This window comes from Peromyscus californicus, unplaced genomic scaffold (assembly GCF_007827085.1).
Source record: "Peromyscus californicus insignis strain IS unplaced genomic scaffold, ASM782708v3 Scaffold_11__1_contigs__length_118956290, whole genome shotgun sequence".
Taxonomy (NCBI): Eukaryota; Metazoa; Chordata; class Mammalia; order Rodentia; family Cricetidae; genus Peromyscus; species Peromyscus californicus.
In genome coordinates this window covers 1,329,277-1,346,224 of record NW_026294402.1, presented here as the reverse complement: position 1 = coordinate 1,346,224, position 16,948 = coordinate 1,329,277, and positions in this window count along the sequence as shown.

The following is a 16,948-nucleotide window of genomic DNA, read 5'->3' as shown; positions in this document are numbered from 1 at the left end:
GGGGTGCCCAGTGATCCTTAGCCAGAAGGAGAGTCTGTTAGAGGTGGAATGGAGATAAGAGATAGGGTTCTAGTATAGACTAGACCCTCAAGGGGTGAGCATGCAGGCACCATGATACCCTACCTCAGCACCAAGGTTAGGGTTTCTGTTGAGGACACGTACCCTGGTGGATCAGGGCCAAGGAGTCCCTCAGAAATCATACCATGCAACAGATCTCATGCAAGATATTTATTTGGGGGGTGGAACAAAAGGCCTTGTAGTGGAGATGTGAGAGACAGACAAACAGAGAGAGAGAGAGAGAGAGAGAGACAGAGAGACAGAGAGACAGAGGCAGTTAGAGAAACTCAGACAGAGAGCAAGCCAGAGATCTTTTAAAGTGGTGCATGTGTTGCATTTGGTAACTGGTGATGATGTGGCTACTAGTGCTGAATCACTGAAGGTGGGCTTGAGGAGGACCTGGTTCTGGAATGTGGACAGTTCCTAATACCTACCCCTAAAGTATAAAATCATTATCTTCCTCACATTCAACACTAAACTCTCAAACCCTGCCTTAAGGAGAGGCAGCCTATATACATGAATGAACAAAAAATACTTGCTTTAATTAATTTGGCCATGATGAGTTGGGTCAGTGGTCTTACTCCTCCCATCTTTGGGGTGAACACAATCAACAGATATCAGGTGGGCACCTGCCAGATTTCCAGAGTCATATCCAGAAAGTAGAAAGGAACTAGATGGAGGCATGTGAAACAGACATTTGGAAACAATAACCACAAAAACAAAAACCCCACAGTTCCGAGGGCCAAGACCAGCCAGTGGAAGAAGAAAAGCCAGATGTTGCAGGAAGGACTGGAGCTTTTGTGGGTCTTCTGCACAGGATAGGCTTTCTCTCTCATGCTCTATTACTTGCTGGCCTTGCTCAGGTATTTGCAGTCATCTCTGCTAACCACCAATTTTGTAGCATTTTCTCAGGCCTTTCAGACCTCACTCTGCCATCCATCGGTGTCTCTGGCATATTCTTGCATATCCTCATAGATGAGGGTGGTAGGGAAATTTTCTTCTCATTTGGTTTTTTCCTCAGTTTCCAGACAGAGAGTTTCTAAGACCTAGATAATTTCCAAGTGATAGAAGCACCTGATAGGACACTCCTAAAGATGGGTGTGAGTGCTGCAAAGAAACTGATGTGCCTTGTTGCTATATAGGGTAGTTGTATCATGTCATGGAGAATGAAAGCCCAGAAACCTGAGGAAGTATTGTGTTGAGTCTGCCATGAGGCAAACTCTGGTAAGACTTAGTATAGATTGAGTCATAGGAGGGTTTCATGGACAGTAGCACCATATAGACACTGAATGTGAACCTATTGTCTGATAAGAGCCATGCCCTAAAAGAAAAAGAACAGCATAACTATTCATCATGATGCAGGACTTCATTCACACTACAGAGAATGATCTAGTAGGCAAGCCAGATCTTAAGGAATAGCCCATGGAATTGTCACAATTTGGTACCTGTAATACATTTTCATGCACTTAAAAACTACTTTCGTTAAAAAGCATTGACTCAAAAAAAAAAAAAAAAAAAAGCCGGGCGGTGGTGGCGCACGCCTTTAATCCCAGCACTCGGGAGGCAGAGCCAGGTGGATCTCCGTGAGTTTGAGGCCAGCCTGGGCTACCAAGTGAGTTCCAGGAAAAGGCGCAAAGCTACACAGAGAAACCCTGTCTCGAAAAACCAAAAAAAAAAAATAAAAATAAAAAAAATAAATAAAAAAGCATTGACTCCTCCCTTACCTCAACCTACAGGATAAACAAAGCTGGATAGAAAGCATGATACTTGGCTTTCCTTTAGAATGTGTCTCCTTTATTTTAGGTCAGCTGATTATTTCTGCAGTTTGGCATGACAATTATTCAGAGTATCTGTCTAATCTCTTTCCTCTCATTTCAAAGGTGGAGGTAGAGAGATAAAACGTTGCCCTAAATCTGTAGTTGACTTAGATTATAGGTAACATAAAACTTTGCTAAATAGAGTGAGCCCTTGTAATGACAAGTGTGTTCAAACTATAATATGTATAAAACAGAGATATAGTTTTTGTTAATCTCAAAGATGGGAGGAGAAAGGCCACTGACACAATCATCATGGCCAAATTAATTAAAGCAAGCAATTAATTAAAGAAAGCTTTTTAAAATTAGTGTACATGGGCTGCCTACCCCTAAGATGGGCTTTGAGAGGTCAGCATTGAATGTGAGGAAGACAGGTTTTTATAGCTCAGGGGTAGGAAGCTTCCAAATGATGGATTTGCAAACAAACAGGTGGGATTACAGGAGCAGAACATAAGCATAACAAGTTAGTCCTAACAACTTCCTGAAACAAAGACCTGGTTGCAAGGAGGTCCTAACAAAAGGCAGCCATAAAAACCTTCTCAAAACAAAGGAAGGGTTGCAAGATATAGTTATAAGCAACTTTTTGAAACAAAGACACTATTCCCATTCCTCGAAAAGGCAGTATAGGACCATTTGTAATTAAGGTTCCAGGTGAGGCATAGGCCAATCCTGATAAACAGAGGCTTAATCATAACAGTAATGAACCCAGTTTGTCTTCACTGTAAGATGCCTTTTAAGCCTAAAATGGAGGCAGATTGGTTTCTCATTTTCTCACATTTGAGAGAGATGATATCCCAGCTTTGTTCTGTATCTTTTTTGTTTTGTTTTGTTTTTAGAGATGGGGTTTCTCTGTGTAGCTTTGGAGCCTGTCCTGGAACTCACTTTGTAGACCAGTCTGGTCTCGAACTCACAGAGATCTGCCTGCCTCTGTGTCCTGAGTGCTGAGATTAAAGGCGTGTATCATCACTGCCCAGCCCTGTTCTGTATCTTAAATACAGAATTATGCTCTGATGCTTCCCTTCTTGGAAAATCTCCTTAAAAAACATTTAGAGGCCGGGTGGTGGTGGCACACACCTTTAATCCCAGCACTCGGGAGGCAGAACCAGGCGGATCTCTGTGAGTTCGAGGCCAGCCTGGGCTACCAAGTGAGTTCCAGGAAAGACATAAAGCTACACAGAGAAACCCTGTCTCAAAAAACCAAAAAAAAAAAAAAAAAAAAGACATTTAGAAAAACCAATAACTTAGACAGTAGCATGTTACGGTGGTTTAAGTGAGACATGTTTGGCCTCACACATTTGAACAATTGGTCCTTAGCTGAAGGATCTGTTTGGGGAAGGTTATGAAACCTTCAGGAGGTACAGACTTAATGGAGAAATCATGTTACAAAAGGGGCAGGTTTTGAGGGTTTATAGTCTCACCTCACTTTCTGCTCCTCCTTTTCTTCCAACCTTTTTGAGCTATCTGTGTGTGAATAAAAATGTTATTAGCCAGCAGTCTGCTTCTGCCACCAGGCTTCTCTTGATGGTTGCCATGACTTCCCTGCCATGATGGATTCCAAAAATAAACTCTTTTTAATGTTGTATTTTGTTATACTATTTTATCACAGCAAAGATAATGAATACAGATATTAACAACGAATAAACTTTCTATATTACTTCTCTTGGGACATTTGAGTTGTTGGATATGCATGGTGTCACAATTTAAATGAATAAAGCTCTAGATTTTAGACATCATTGAACAGAAAGAGACAAGATTTTATTGAGGTCAAAGTTGTCTTCATGTTTACCCTCAAATTATGGCACAAAATCATAAATTTAGAAGACCAGGGAAGGGGGACTGATTCCTAGGGATATCAAACCTTAGGGAAATCTTTCATGTGAGAACACCATGGGAACAAGCCTCTCCCTCCCTAGAAAAGCCCAGAAATCTGTGTTGTTCAGTCATACTGGATACCCAGGAGCTTCATGTACAGAGATCAATAGCCTCTTGAGAATAGTGGAAGAAGAAAGAGACATTGAGACTGTAGATTAAGTACATAAGAGATAAGTTTCCAGGCTGGGGCCACAGACCAGTAGAGTTTGAGTTTTAGTGGGTGAGGCATACATGATTTTGATCTACTTCTTAATGATCCATCTTTAAAACTGATATAATTTATGGATCACATCTGGAGAAGCAGATGAGTTCTATCACACTCTACCAACTCAGAAGGGAATGTTTTATAACCAGACACAATTGTTCATTTTGTGGACAACTGTAATTGGCAAGAAGACATGAAAATTGTGTCAGTTGGCCAATTTTTTCTTTCTTTGGAAGGAAACTCATTGTGTGAGGCTGCATAACATAAAAAGTATTCAAGAGCTTTAGAGCCAATGAATTCTGGCTCTGCTATCTACTGGCTGTATGATCTATGGTGTATTGCTTATTCTTCATGATCCTAAGAATTTTTACTTATAAGATGGATTTATAGATTTGGGTGAAAAAAGAAAGTTCATTTATATAGATAAAATACCAGGTGAATGGCAGCTAGCTAAATAATTTAGCAAATCTTTGATAAATATGTCCTAGACCCAAGAGAATTAGACCATCTGTTAATAGAAGTCTCATTATTCTATACTATCTGGGAGAGGGGAGGCAGGAGGCATGAAAAGAGACACAACTCCATCCTTGCCCATTCCTGATTAAGGGAATTTATGCTTTTAGAGACATTGACTGAAGCAGCCTTGAATTTTCCATAAAAGAACTTGCTAGTGTGAAGCAGAGTTGTGGTTTAATATAGATACTTCAATATAGTTATAAGCATGAGGTTTAAGAGGAAGAGAGTTACTCAGAAGAGGGTAAGATCCTTCTTCTGAAAGCACCAGTGTGGGCTTCCCTAAGAGACTCATACTTTAGTGATTTTTCACTAGTCATGTATAGTATTCTTTTTTGTGATTTTTTAAGATATTATATTTAACTAGTTTCTAAAGAACCTAAATGAGATTATGGGGTGGTTCCTGAGGCATATCTATCAGGATCATACTTAATAAGGTAAAGTCTCCATCACAGGGATAAAAGTGGGTAAGTGTGATAATTAATCTCAATTGTGGAGTGAATGAAATCTAGAGTCACATAGGAAATAGGTCTCTGGACCTTTCTGGGGATATTCTTGACTAAGTTAATTGAGTAGGAAGACTATTATGTGTGGCACCCTTCTCTGAGCCAAGATGCTAGATAACATACAAAGAAGAAAATGAGTTGAGCATAAGCATTCATTCCTTTCTGCTTCTTTTATTAATTTTAATTGTATATGTATATGTATAGGTATATGTTCAGTATGTGGTGGGGGTATTGTTCATGTGGGTGGAGGCCAGAGGAGGGTTTTAGACCCCTCAAGCTGGAGTTAGAGGCAGTTGTGTGCCACCCAATTTGGATGCTGGTAACTGAACTCTGGTCCTCTTCAAGAACTAGTATTAACCCCTGAGCCATCTCTCTAGCTCCTTGGTCTCTGCTTCTTTACTACTGATAGAATGTGATTAGATACCTCAAATTCCTGATGCTGTGACTTCTGCATCATGATGACCTCTGACTTGTTAGCCAAGATGAATACTTTAAGTTGCTTTGTCAGGGACTTGTATCACAGCAATAGGAAAAGTAATTGTCAGTTATGTTCATTGTAAACAAAGTTAATAGTCTTGTCTGAGGTTCTAAGAAAATTTCTGGGGAAAACAATGAGGCTCTACCTAAGTTCTGGCTTTAAGCTTGTGTTATGCTATTTTAACATAAAGAATATTATTTTTATGTCAGAAGCTTTTACAGCAAATGTTCTTAATTGTTCTGGAATTCTTCCTTTTTCAGCTTGTGAAAAAGAGACAGGCTTCTGTCTCTTTCACAAACTTTCCTTTCTTCTGACCATGCTTCATACATGCCATAGAATCACACTATCTCAGGAATGCTGGCACTCTTGTCTTCTGATCAGGTCTCAATCTCCTCAAAAAATGTTGAATAACTCTGATTCGTTAATGCTCATTGACTTCTTTCTGGACCACTAAAGGCCAAAACACATTGATTGCCTTTGTATTACTCCAAATTGCCAACAAGCTGATTATTTAATGTAGTCACTTATTGTTACTATTTTCTCATCACTGTTTATGTTTTATATACTACATATGGAACCCAGTATGTATTTCTAACAAATTCAGTTTTACTTAAAATGATACAATAAAGTGCAGCTGAGAACAGCAAAAGTTGTTCTAGCTGCTGTGAGCCAATACAGAGAAGTCTGCAATGACATTGCTTCAACCATGCAGAAGCTATTCTTAGGCTTGGCCTCTGGGAATGACAGTAGAATAAGAGCAACATTTAGAAACTTGTCACCCAAGACAATTGCCATCCTGCCACAGTTTAAAAGCCAGGGAATGAGGAAGCCACCATTCAAACAGCTGGCCTCAGGTTCTTACCACCTTGATGGCAAGCCAAGAAATCACTTTGAAAGATAGTGGCTCTAGTCCCATCCATGTGTTTACCATAATTTCCATGAATATGTTCATATACTATATTTCCAAAACAAATTATATATGATTCTGACTGGCATAATTTAAGTCACAGCCATAAGCAGGCAAGAGAATCTGGGAAATAATGTATTTCATCTTCCAGTCTTTTGATAGCATAAAGAGGTTGGGATAGAAGTTGAGTGATTATAAATCAATCAGCAATTACCTATGGAAAATAAACTGTGGTAATGCAGAGAATGCAGAGACAAGTAAGCCAGATTCTACCAAGGAAATCCAAGCATGATCATATAGAGGAGATGAGAAAAGAATGGCATCTTTGTGTAATGGGATTGTTTCTTCATGAGTCTAAAACACATGGTCTCACAACTCAGAAAGCAAATTTTCATATCATAAGTTTTTTTTTTTAAAGAAATGTTTCTTTTAAAATTTTTGGTTTTCGTTTTACATGTATGAGTGTCTTGTCTGCCCCATATGCATGCCTGGTGCCTGAAGAAGCCAGAAGGCACTGGAGACCCTGGAACTGGAATTACCAATGTCTGTGAGCTGCTATGTGGATGCTGAGAATTGAATCCATATCCTCTGCAAGAGCAGCCAGTGCTCTAAACTGCTGAGCTGTCTCCCCAGCCCAACGTATCATAGCTTTTAAATTTAGGATTGTGATTATTAGTTGTTTCATCTGTATACTCAGTGAGGATATTAAAGGGAGGGATGTATGCATCTTGCTTACTACCTATTAATCCATGTTTAATCCAGCACCGATAAATATTTTTAGAATAACTAGATAAAAGAAAGCAATATTCCACATGGTGCTGCAAGCCACAAGAATATATTATAGAGATTCAGCTGTATACAATAAAGCTATACCAAGAAAGGTCAAAAAATCTTTCTAGAGGGAAGCCGTATATCAGGGAATATTTGTTGCTAGTCTGCTTTTAATATATCATTTGTCTTCTGCTATGAATTTCTTGTATGCTCAAATACTACTAGGCCATAAGAGCAAGCAGTATAAGCTTCTCAGACCTACTGCTGGTCTGAACTAGGTAACACCCCTACAGAGCCTAGGAGACAGGCAGACTATAGATGCATAGCTTTGGTTCCTGTGCAAATGAAGCTCAGACCTTCCTTCCCCAGACTGACCAAATGGCATTCCATAGAAATTGACTTAGAACAAAGGGTTTTCTGCATAGCCAGGTACAGGGAAGGTGGGGAAGAATTCCTGGTCTGAGCAGAATGGCATGGCCAGGGAGAAGAGAACAAGGCAGAGTTTCCATAGATGGTAGGGCAGAGTCACATGGCAGGAGAGAAAGGAACAAGGCAGATCTTTTGTAGAGAATAAGGACTGGGTCAGGTCAAGAGAGTAGGAAGAGAAGAAATGAGCATGGATGGAGAAACTGAAGGTAAAGATGAGATCAAAAGCATAAGAGCTTAGTTAGGGCTACGAGAGGAGAGAAAAAGAAGGGACAGGGAGGAACTGAATGTCAGAATGGAACTGAAGCTGTGTAGATAGAAGTTTGTTACAGAGAAAAAAAGTAAATGGATGTAAGAAACTGATGTAAATAGATTATTTTCCCTCAGATTACCCCATCTCTGGCTGGACTGTCTTCTCCAGGACTCTGGGAGAAATCTTCTCAGGGCAGGCCCCTGGGAAAATTTCGATAACATGGGATTTGAAATTATAATCTCTAAGAATGAATGTATTGATTTAATATAGCATAGAATATTTTCCTCAGCTAGATTTTGTTTTCTCAAGTAAATCAAGAGATTATAAACAACAGATTGAACACTGGGGTTAAGGAAATACGTTTTCTTATTATGACACACTAGTTCTCCATTCTGCTAATACGAAAATTATATACAGGTGGCTGAAAAAGCTGGCTATATTCAATTTTAATTTGTTCATTGTATGGGAAGTTAGTAATCAGGAAGTGCTTTGCCACATGTATGATGTATAAAAATTAGATTCAGGGCTAGAGAGATGGCTCAGAGGTTAAGTGCACTGGCTGCTTTTCTAGAGGTCCTGAGTTCAATTCCCAGCAACTACAAGGTATCTCACAATCATGTATAATGAGATCTGATGCCCTCTTATGGCCTACAGGTACACATGCAGGCAGAATACTATATACATAATAAATAAGTAAATGTTTAAAAATTAGATTCATAGTCAAGATTGTCAATTCTGAGTTACTTCTTGAGCAAAGGCATAGGAAATGCAGTATGGCACTCTGCTTGTGAGTAGCACTTAAAATATTATTGCTTCTACTGGACTATTGAAAGACATTCATAGCAGACAAAGAGAACACTTGCAGGGCCCAATGCTTTATATCCATGAGACATTTTTTTTACTTAAAATTACATCAGCTTAAAATTACATGGTGTCATTTAACATTTTATAGCTGATTAAATTGAGGATTGGAATGATTAAGTCAGTTGTTCAATGTCATGGGGTTAGTGACCTGCTCTAACTAGCAATCTCTTTTGTCACCTGAGTTTCACCAGTTTTCTTTATTTTGTAAGAAAGCTTTTTCATGACAATATCACATAGTGCTCTGAAATTTACTTGATATTTTCCTATATAGTAACTCCTTTTAGTTTGAAAATTTTTACAGTGGCTATTCTCAGAAAGTTAGGCCATGCCTTCAATGGAAAACTCTGCTTTCTCTTCAATGATGTTCTACTCTGTTCACTGAAAAGATTTGTTATGTCATTTTTTTTAGTCCATTACTGTCAAGGAAAGTCTGATCTGAATTTTTATAATTCTCTTTGAAGTCTCTTTTCTTATTGTTCATTTCTCAATGGAAATCCAGAACAACCATGCACTGTCATTGAACCTTACTTAGCTTCCTGCACGTACTTGAGGATAATGCTCAGTTAAACAGAGGTCTCTCTAGGAATGGTGTTTGAAATAAAAATCCCATTGTGGCAGTACTTTTGAGGATGGCTCATGTATGACCTTTCTTAAGTGATGCATGATAGAATATTTTACTTAGAATGACTTCGCTTCAAGGAGTTAAGAAAAACTCAGATTTTCTAAAGAAGTGTGGATTTATTGTAGATACAGTTGTGAGGCTTCTGACAGTGCAGAATAACATAAAGAGCAGGATGCAAGAGGTGGCTCTGGGACTACAGTGAGTTACATCACCTCTGCAGCTCAGCATATATATGGCTTTTCATTTAGGCTTCCTAGTGCTGCTTTCCAGGTGTCTTGCCTACTTCATCATTTTAGATTATACTTGTGTATTTACCTTATTCTCTTTGTAATTCTGGATTTTAATCTTCATTAAAGACACTGGATTTATTAATAAAAATATCAGATAGTAACATATTGGACACAGTACAAGACAGGCAGTAGGTTTGAGTCAGATACTGAAAAGATTTTTTCCTAGTCCCTTGGCTCTATAAGTGGTGGCATCATATGGTACAAATTACGTTGTCTCTTTAGGAGACATGGGTAGAGTCATTCCCACTAGAAGGAGCTACAGGCATGGGAGACTTTGTGATTAAGCAAAGTGAGTTTAGACAAAGAGTAGAGACTTTTAATCCTACTTTCAGCCTTTTTCTGTCTCGTCTTTGAATGCTCCAGTTTGATCACTATCACTCTTGTCTTGGGTATGGTAACAGATTTCTCATGTATGTTCCTACCTTCTTTGGTATCAATCTATTTTCAATGCCATTGCTGGCTAGATCATACCTTCCCTAGCATGATTTATGAGATGCATACTAGTCCCAACTTAAGACCATAGCTTCATCTCTAAGACCCTGTTTCTTCTACTCTATAGTTTTAGTCACACTACCTTTCTCTGTGGACCTTCTACTCTGTTGTCTTGTTTTGTAAGACACTGGTTAACATACGCATGTCTTTAGATTCCAGCTAATGCTTTCTTGACCTCTCTATTTGGAATCACTATTTGTTTTAGTTACTTCTCTTATTGCTATCACCAGATTACCTGACAAAATCAATTTGAGGAAGGAAGGACTTAGTTTGACTCACAGTAGTTCAGAGGAATAAAGTCCCTTGGGCTACGAGTGTGAGGTGTCTGGCCATATCAGGTCTTCAGGCAGGATGGAGAGAATATTAAAGACTGGACTCAGTTCCTTTCCATTTAGTTTGGAAGGTCAGCCCATAGGATGATGCCACCTTTGTTAATATTAATGTCTTCTCTCTTCAGTTAAAACTTTTGGAAGTTCCCTTATAGCATAAAAGTGGTGTATTTCCTAGGTGATTCCAAATCCACTCATGTTGACAATGAGAATTAACCATCACAGTGTCTTTCAGTTGTGTGTGTCACAACTGAATTTTAATGACTCATTTGTCCTATTTCTGGTAAAGATACAAAAATCCTGAGTGCAGGAGTCTTTAATAGCAAGTAATGTATGTAAAATTGGAAAAAGAAAACTAGATAATTTTAATAGTCTAGTGATGAATAGCCTCATGGGTATAATGACAGAGTGAGTCCTCTGTAAACAATGTAAACATGTGTTCTTTTTGCAGACTCTCACTGGGACAGATGTGTCCAGACAGTGATCCTGGAGGGAAAGAGGGACACCTCCTTCCCTGAATTGGGCAAGGAACCCCCTGGTCCTGAGCCATTTAAGGCCACTGCAGAGGTGACCGTTTGGTTTCAGCAACCTCCTCCAGGAAGTGATCAGGAGCCTCTCCTGAGCATGAAGTGACCCTTTAGGAGTGTTTTTGAGTATCTCCCCCCACTCCAGGAGGGAGTGCCAACTTGTACTTTGTCCCAGGAAATTGTTGATGTCTTTTTGTATCTTACTGTGTTTGTGGCTTTGTTTTTTTCTCTCTTCATTGGTTTTCATCATTGACTTTCTCACTGTACTATGGGGAATACCCCGTTTTCACCCCTAGACTTAACCCGTGCTCACTGGCACAGCGGCTGCACAGCTGCTACTTTGGGGGACCCAGGGTGCCACTGATTGGGCTAGGCGGCCTGTGAGCATCACAGGGCCTAGATGCAGTGGGTTCGGGGGCCCCAGCTTGCTCAGAGAGCTGTGGAGTAGAGACTTTACAGTACCATGCAGGTGGCAGTTAGGTTGGCCCAGAGGCTGCATGGGAACTAGGCATGGCTGTGTGCTAGGGCAGGCTGTGAGCACTGTGGGGCCCAGAAATGGCCGGCATGTTCTGGCTGGGCTCCCATGTGGACACGGGGCAGAGCTGGTGGGAGCCAGCAGGAACCTCGAGGAGCTCAGAGTGTGGGGGCTGGTGGAGAACTAACTGCCCCTCCAGGGTCACAGCTGAGGAGTGGCCTACAAGTCTGTGGGCCCAGCCAGTACATAGAGTTACTTTCAGTCTGCCATTCTCGTGTACTTGAAAATCTGAGGTTAACAGCAATCTTTTGTCCCCATGGTGCATGCTTTCCCCATCCTCTTCCTCTTCCATGCTGTTGGGTGGGGCTCCCAAGACCTGCCCTGGGGCTAAAACCTGATCAAGGTCAGGCTCCAAGAATGGAATGTCACTGCCTATGGTTGCTAAGCTACTGTGGCCATGTTATAAGGCTAACCAAATGTTTCTTGTCTATGGTACAGTGCTGATGCAAATTTAGAGTAATTCTTGTTATGGTATATGCATGTATTTCTGTTCTTGTTTAAAATATTGTAACTTTACAATATATTCTAGATTACTGAGGGAAATCACAAAAAAGACTTTGGTAAGAGTTTCTGTTTTAAAAGAAAAAAAACAGATTTTGTCTAAAGTAAATGTCTGAGGGAATCAAAGGAATGGACTGAGGGTACACGGAAGGTTGTAGAAAGTCAGAGGGGATGTGATGTAAACTGTTTGTTATGATTTCTTATACCTGCAAATACTGAATTTAAAAGTTAATTCTGGTTCATTTTCATCTTAAAAATGGCTAATGATTCTGCAAACTGCTTATGTGTATATGTAGACAGGTATGTGACTTGGAAATGTAAGCAAGCTTTAACTGTATGTACGTATATGTGTAACTTGGATCTAACTGCATGTATGCGTGCAAGTAATTATTGTTTAGAAAAATGTGCTTTAAATAGCAACCACATGGCTTCCTCCATCTTGGCTGGTGACCTTGTGGGCAGCCATGTGGCTGGCAGCCATCTTTTACTAAGGTTATAAAGATCTACTCGGGTTAACATCTAAGTACTTATGTCTTTACCAAGTGTTCAACAGCAAGTTTCTAGAGAATTTAAATAGATGGCAACATATGTTTAATAAATAAAGTATTTGATAAATATTAAAGCTACACCTCAATGCTTTTATACACAGGAATATACCTTGCCTCTGGCAGCTAAACTTTGTAATTTAAGATTTACCCATGTAAAATGATAATAGTTTTAAAGACATAAAGGAATCATAGGAAACAGCTGAGGTTTGCAAATGTATGGTAGTGCTAGAGTTCCAAAAAGAGTCTAGTTGCAATGGTGAACTTTAGAAGTTAAAAAAAATGCCAGTGCCAGGTGATGATCACTGGAAGCACCAGCTATAATAAAATAAAACAGGCAGGCTATGTATGTGCTGACAAATGTAGGGTCAAAGGAATCATCCAAGCCTCTAAGTAAAAGAACCAATAGGATTATAAATAAACCCCAGATATTGAACTTTGGGATTGTTTACAGTTTGGAGCTTGGTTTTACTTTATATAGATTGTGGTGATGCCATGTTTTCTCCCCCTTGAAGTAAAAGAAGATACTTTATTATTGATATTACAGAAGATATTTGAGAGATCTTAATCTTTTAAGAACAGTTTTTATAGTTAAAAACCAATGACTTAAAAAATGTTTCTCCTTTCCCAAGGCACATTCAGGCTTATGAATGTTGTCTGGCTTCCTTGTGTTTGCTAAGTTTGTTCTTAAAAGCATTGTTTTTAGGCTACTTATTGTAGACTGTTAGAGAACATAAATTGTCAGCCAGGGTAAGTAAGTACTGATGTAATATTACAGGGATAAGTTTACTCATTTGCTCAGTCCCTTGCATATGTTTTCAGGGTTGAGCTTGAAACAAGTAATTAGAAACAAAGTTTGTCTGTTCAGATATACCTGGACAGCCCTCATACTTCAGAGATCTGCACAATATGACATTTAAATGTTGATCTAAAAGCTTATTATATCAGACAGACTTCCAGATCCTAGCAGTGACCCAAAGTCTCCAAAGAGGATTATGTACGAGGCACCACACATTCTCTGCCTGGATTATGTCAACTCTGACCACAGGGCAAGATGCCCCAATGCAACGCCTGCCACCAGGACCCAGCCCAGATGGTGGACAAGCAGCAGGACACTGGAATTGATCGCACCCTTTTGTCTGGACAAATCAAGGTCAGTCTTCCATGTCCCTATTCCACAGAAAAATAGTCTGCCTTATGGGCCTGATGGCAGAAGAAGATTGATGCTGTTCTGACTGGTGCCTCCAATGCTATGGAGACTTGGGTAGGGATTGGTCCCTGTAATTTATAGGATTGGAAGCTGCTTGGTCTGCACTCAGATATAGTTTATCCTTCTCAGATCTCTGATAGTACTGATGGCCAGGCTAGCTCTAACTTTGTCAGCATGGCAGCATCAGACAACCACATCCTTCTGCAAGGCTATAGCCAGGTTGTTAGCTCACTTTTAAAAAAATGTTCTAAGATATAAAAGTTTAAGTAAGTCATAAAGGTTCAGATATGAGTCTAAGATGAGATATGTTTCAGATTACTCTCCTGTTCTATGATATAATGGTTCAGAGCTTAACATTTAGGAGTCCCGATGAGCTGGTAGAGCAATGACTACTTACTGTTCAGTCACAAGCTCAATGTTTTAGATTTATTTTAGATGTCATCTAAATATATCTAAATGTAAACCTAAAAGTGCTTCTCATCAGGCCAAAAATCTCTGTCCAATTTATACCTGGCTCTCTGGACAGAAAAAAAAAATATAAGCTTTTAACCCAAATCTGTATTTCTTGTCTGGACTCAACGGTTAGAGTCCACTTCAGCTGTTTTACAGATATCAATTACCTGCTTTGTCTATAACATAAATTTCAGTACATACTGGTAATACTAAAACTTTTATGTCATTTTGTAACTAGGCCTCAAAAGATCAAAAGAGTCATAAAACCTAGACCCACTTCACAGAGGTCAAAAGGACCCCAGATAAGTATTCCTAAAGACGGTATTTTTCCTCTCTCCTGGTCTTGGGACTACTGCTTTTCCCATTACTAAGGGTATGGACCTAAGGGTTCCAAATAAGTTCATAAATTTTAACTTCTGTTCCCAGTTTAAATTTGTCTCAACAGATTTTCACTTGGCTGGCAGTCACCTCCAAGCTTCAGTTGCTGAGTACACTGCTCCAGACGACTGTGAGCTCCGAACTTGCTAAAAGCTGATGTGGATCAGCCCAGCTAACATGATTCTTCCCTGTCCCTATGGGGTCAGGCAGCTACATGCTTCTGACAAATGCCCCTTGCCCAGTCTTTGACCAGCTTTTCAGTCTTCTGGGAGCCCCTGACAATGGCGCCCTAATGCCAGCTCGAAGCAGTTCCAGAAGAAAATATATTGTCCCATGTTCCCTCTTCAGATAAGACTGAAATGCTGGGGAAAAACAAAACAAAAACCAAAAAACCCTCCCTGACATAGAGGCAAAATGGCCATTATTAACTAATTTCCAGTCCAATAGGGTCCACTGTGATCCTCATTATCTTACTCATCTTCAGGCCCTGTATCCTTAACAGACTAGTACAATTTATGAAACAGAGACTAGGCACCATAGAACTCATGGTACAACGGAGTTATACTCAAGTCAGGACTACCGAATATGAGTCATATGCAGACCCCTATGTGAGAACATAGGAATCTCTTAAATTAGAACAAGTTAGGGGCCCATGATTGAGCCCCTTTAGGGCCAATAGAAGGGGGGAATGAAAGACCCCCCCACCAAAGGCCCAGACACAGTTCCCCTAGAAACCCAAAAGAGCTGAGCAAAGAAATATCTTAAAATAAACAGAATTGAGTCAGTTCCCTGCTGTGGGATGGTCTGTATGTCAAGTGTGTTGCTGATTGGTCAATAAGTAAATCACTGATTGGCCAGTGGCCAGGAAGGAAGTATAGGCAGGACAAGGAGGAGAATAAAGCTGGGAAGTGGAAGGCTGAGTCAGAGAGACACTGCCAGCCGCCATGATGACAAACAGCATGTGAAGATGCCGGTAAGCCATGAGCCACATGGCAAGATATAGATTTATAGAAATGGGTTAATTTAAGGTGAAAGAACAGTTAACAAGAAGCCTGTCACGGCCATACAGTTTGTAACCAATATAAGTCTCTGTGTTTACTTGGTTGGGTCTGAGTGGCTGTGGGACTGGCAGGTGAGAGAGATTTGTCCTGACTGTGGGCCAGGCAGGAAAACTCTAGCTACAGTTCCCCCTTCATGGAGAGGGTGAAGTCAGGTGTTTTCAAAAGAACAAAGTCAGGATGTCTGGTGGTGACTGATTAACCACAAGATGCTCCTCTCTGGAGATAACATGACCAGACCCCAGAGATGGGTTGTAAAACTCCTGACAGGGCAAACAGATAAGCTAAACATAAGACAAAGTCCAGGCCCGGGAAAAACTGCACCAATCAAGGATGGACCCGTACTAACCCCCTCCCCTCTAAGGAATTTTGTGGTTTTTGCCTATAAAAACTAACTTCCCCAAGAAAGAGGAACTCTCCTCCCTGCCTGGCTGCGTCAGGTGTGGTGGATGAGAGTTCCCTGCTAGCTTGAACTATGCACGTGCACTGAATCAAATAAACCTTGCTATTGCATTCTGGACATCTTTGGTCTCCAGTGGTCTCTTTGGGGGTCCTAATCTGGGCAGAACAGTCTCATCAGCTGCTCTAAATATTACAAATATGCTGCTCTTATAGATGATACTGATGCTGAAGGAAAAGGTGCAGGTAAAAAGAAAGAGAGCATGTAGATATCTCTACCTTATATTCAACTATTTTGTGGATGTAAAACAGTAGTCTTTAACAACCATGGAGGTGGAAAGATAGCTCAGTTGTTATGAGCACTTACTGTTCTACAAGATGGTTAGAGTTTGGATCTCAGTACCCTCACATAGTGCCTATAACTGGTGCCACATTTTGGCCTCCATAGGCACTTGCACACATGTGCACAAATACAAATAAAATAAAATTAAAATTAATCTTTAAAAGCACATCCATATTACTGGATATCTTATGCCACACTTTACTTCTCCTTAATATCTTGATTTCTGCTCGAGTTTCCTTTGTCTTTCTTTAGTTCAGTTACCATAATCCATCCCTTCCTCTGTCTTTACTACATGCAATTTCCTATACCCAGAATAATCTTCAGAAAAATATTTTTATTTTAAATTTTTATTTATATGTGTGTGGTAGAATATTGTTTTAAGGTGTGTTACTTTTGTTTATGCTCTGGAATATTTGTTTAATGATGCAAAAATGTATTACATTTGTTTGATTGAACAAACGTAACCTGCAATCAGGGTGTTGAGTCAGCAACTACCTGACAGGAAGTGGTATGGAGGAACCAGGTAGAGGAGGGCTTTAAGTGGGAGCTGGGAGAAGGAGGAGTAGCTTTTGGGGAGACACAAACAAGGAGAGGAGGTGA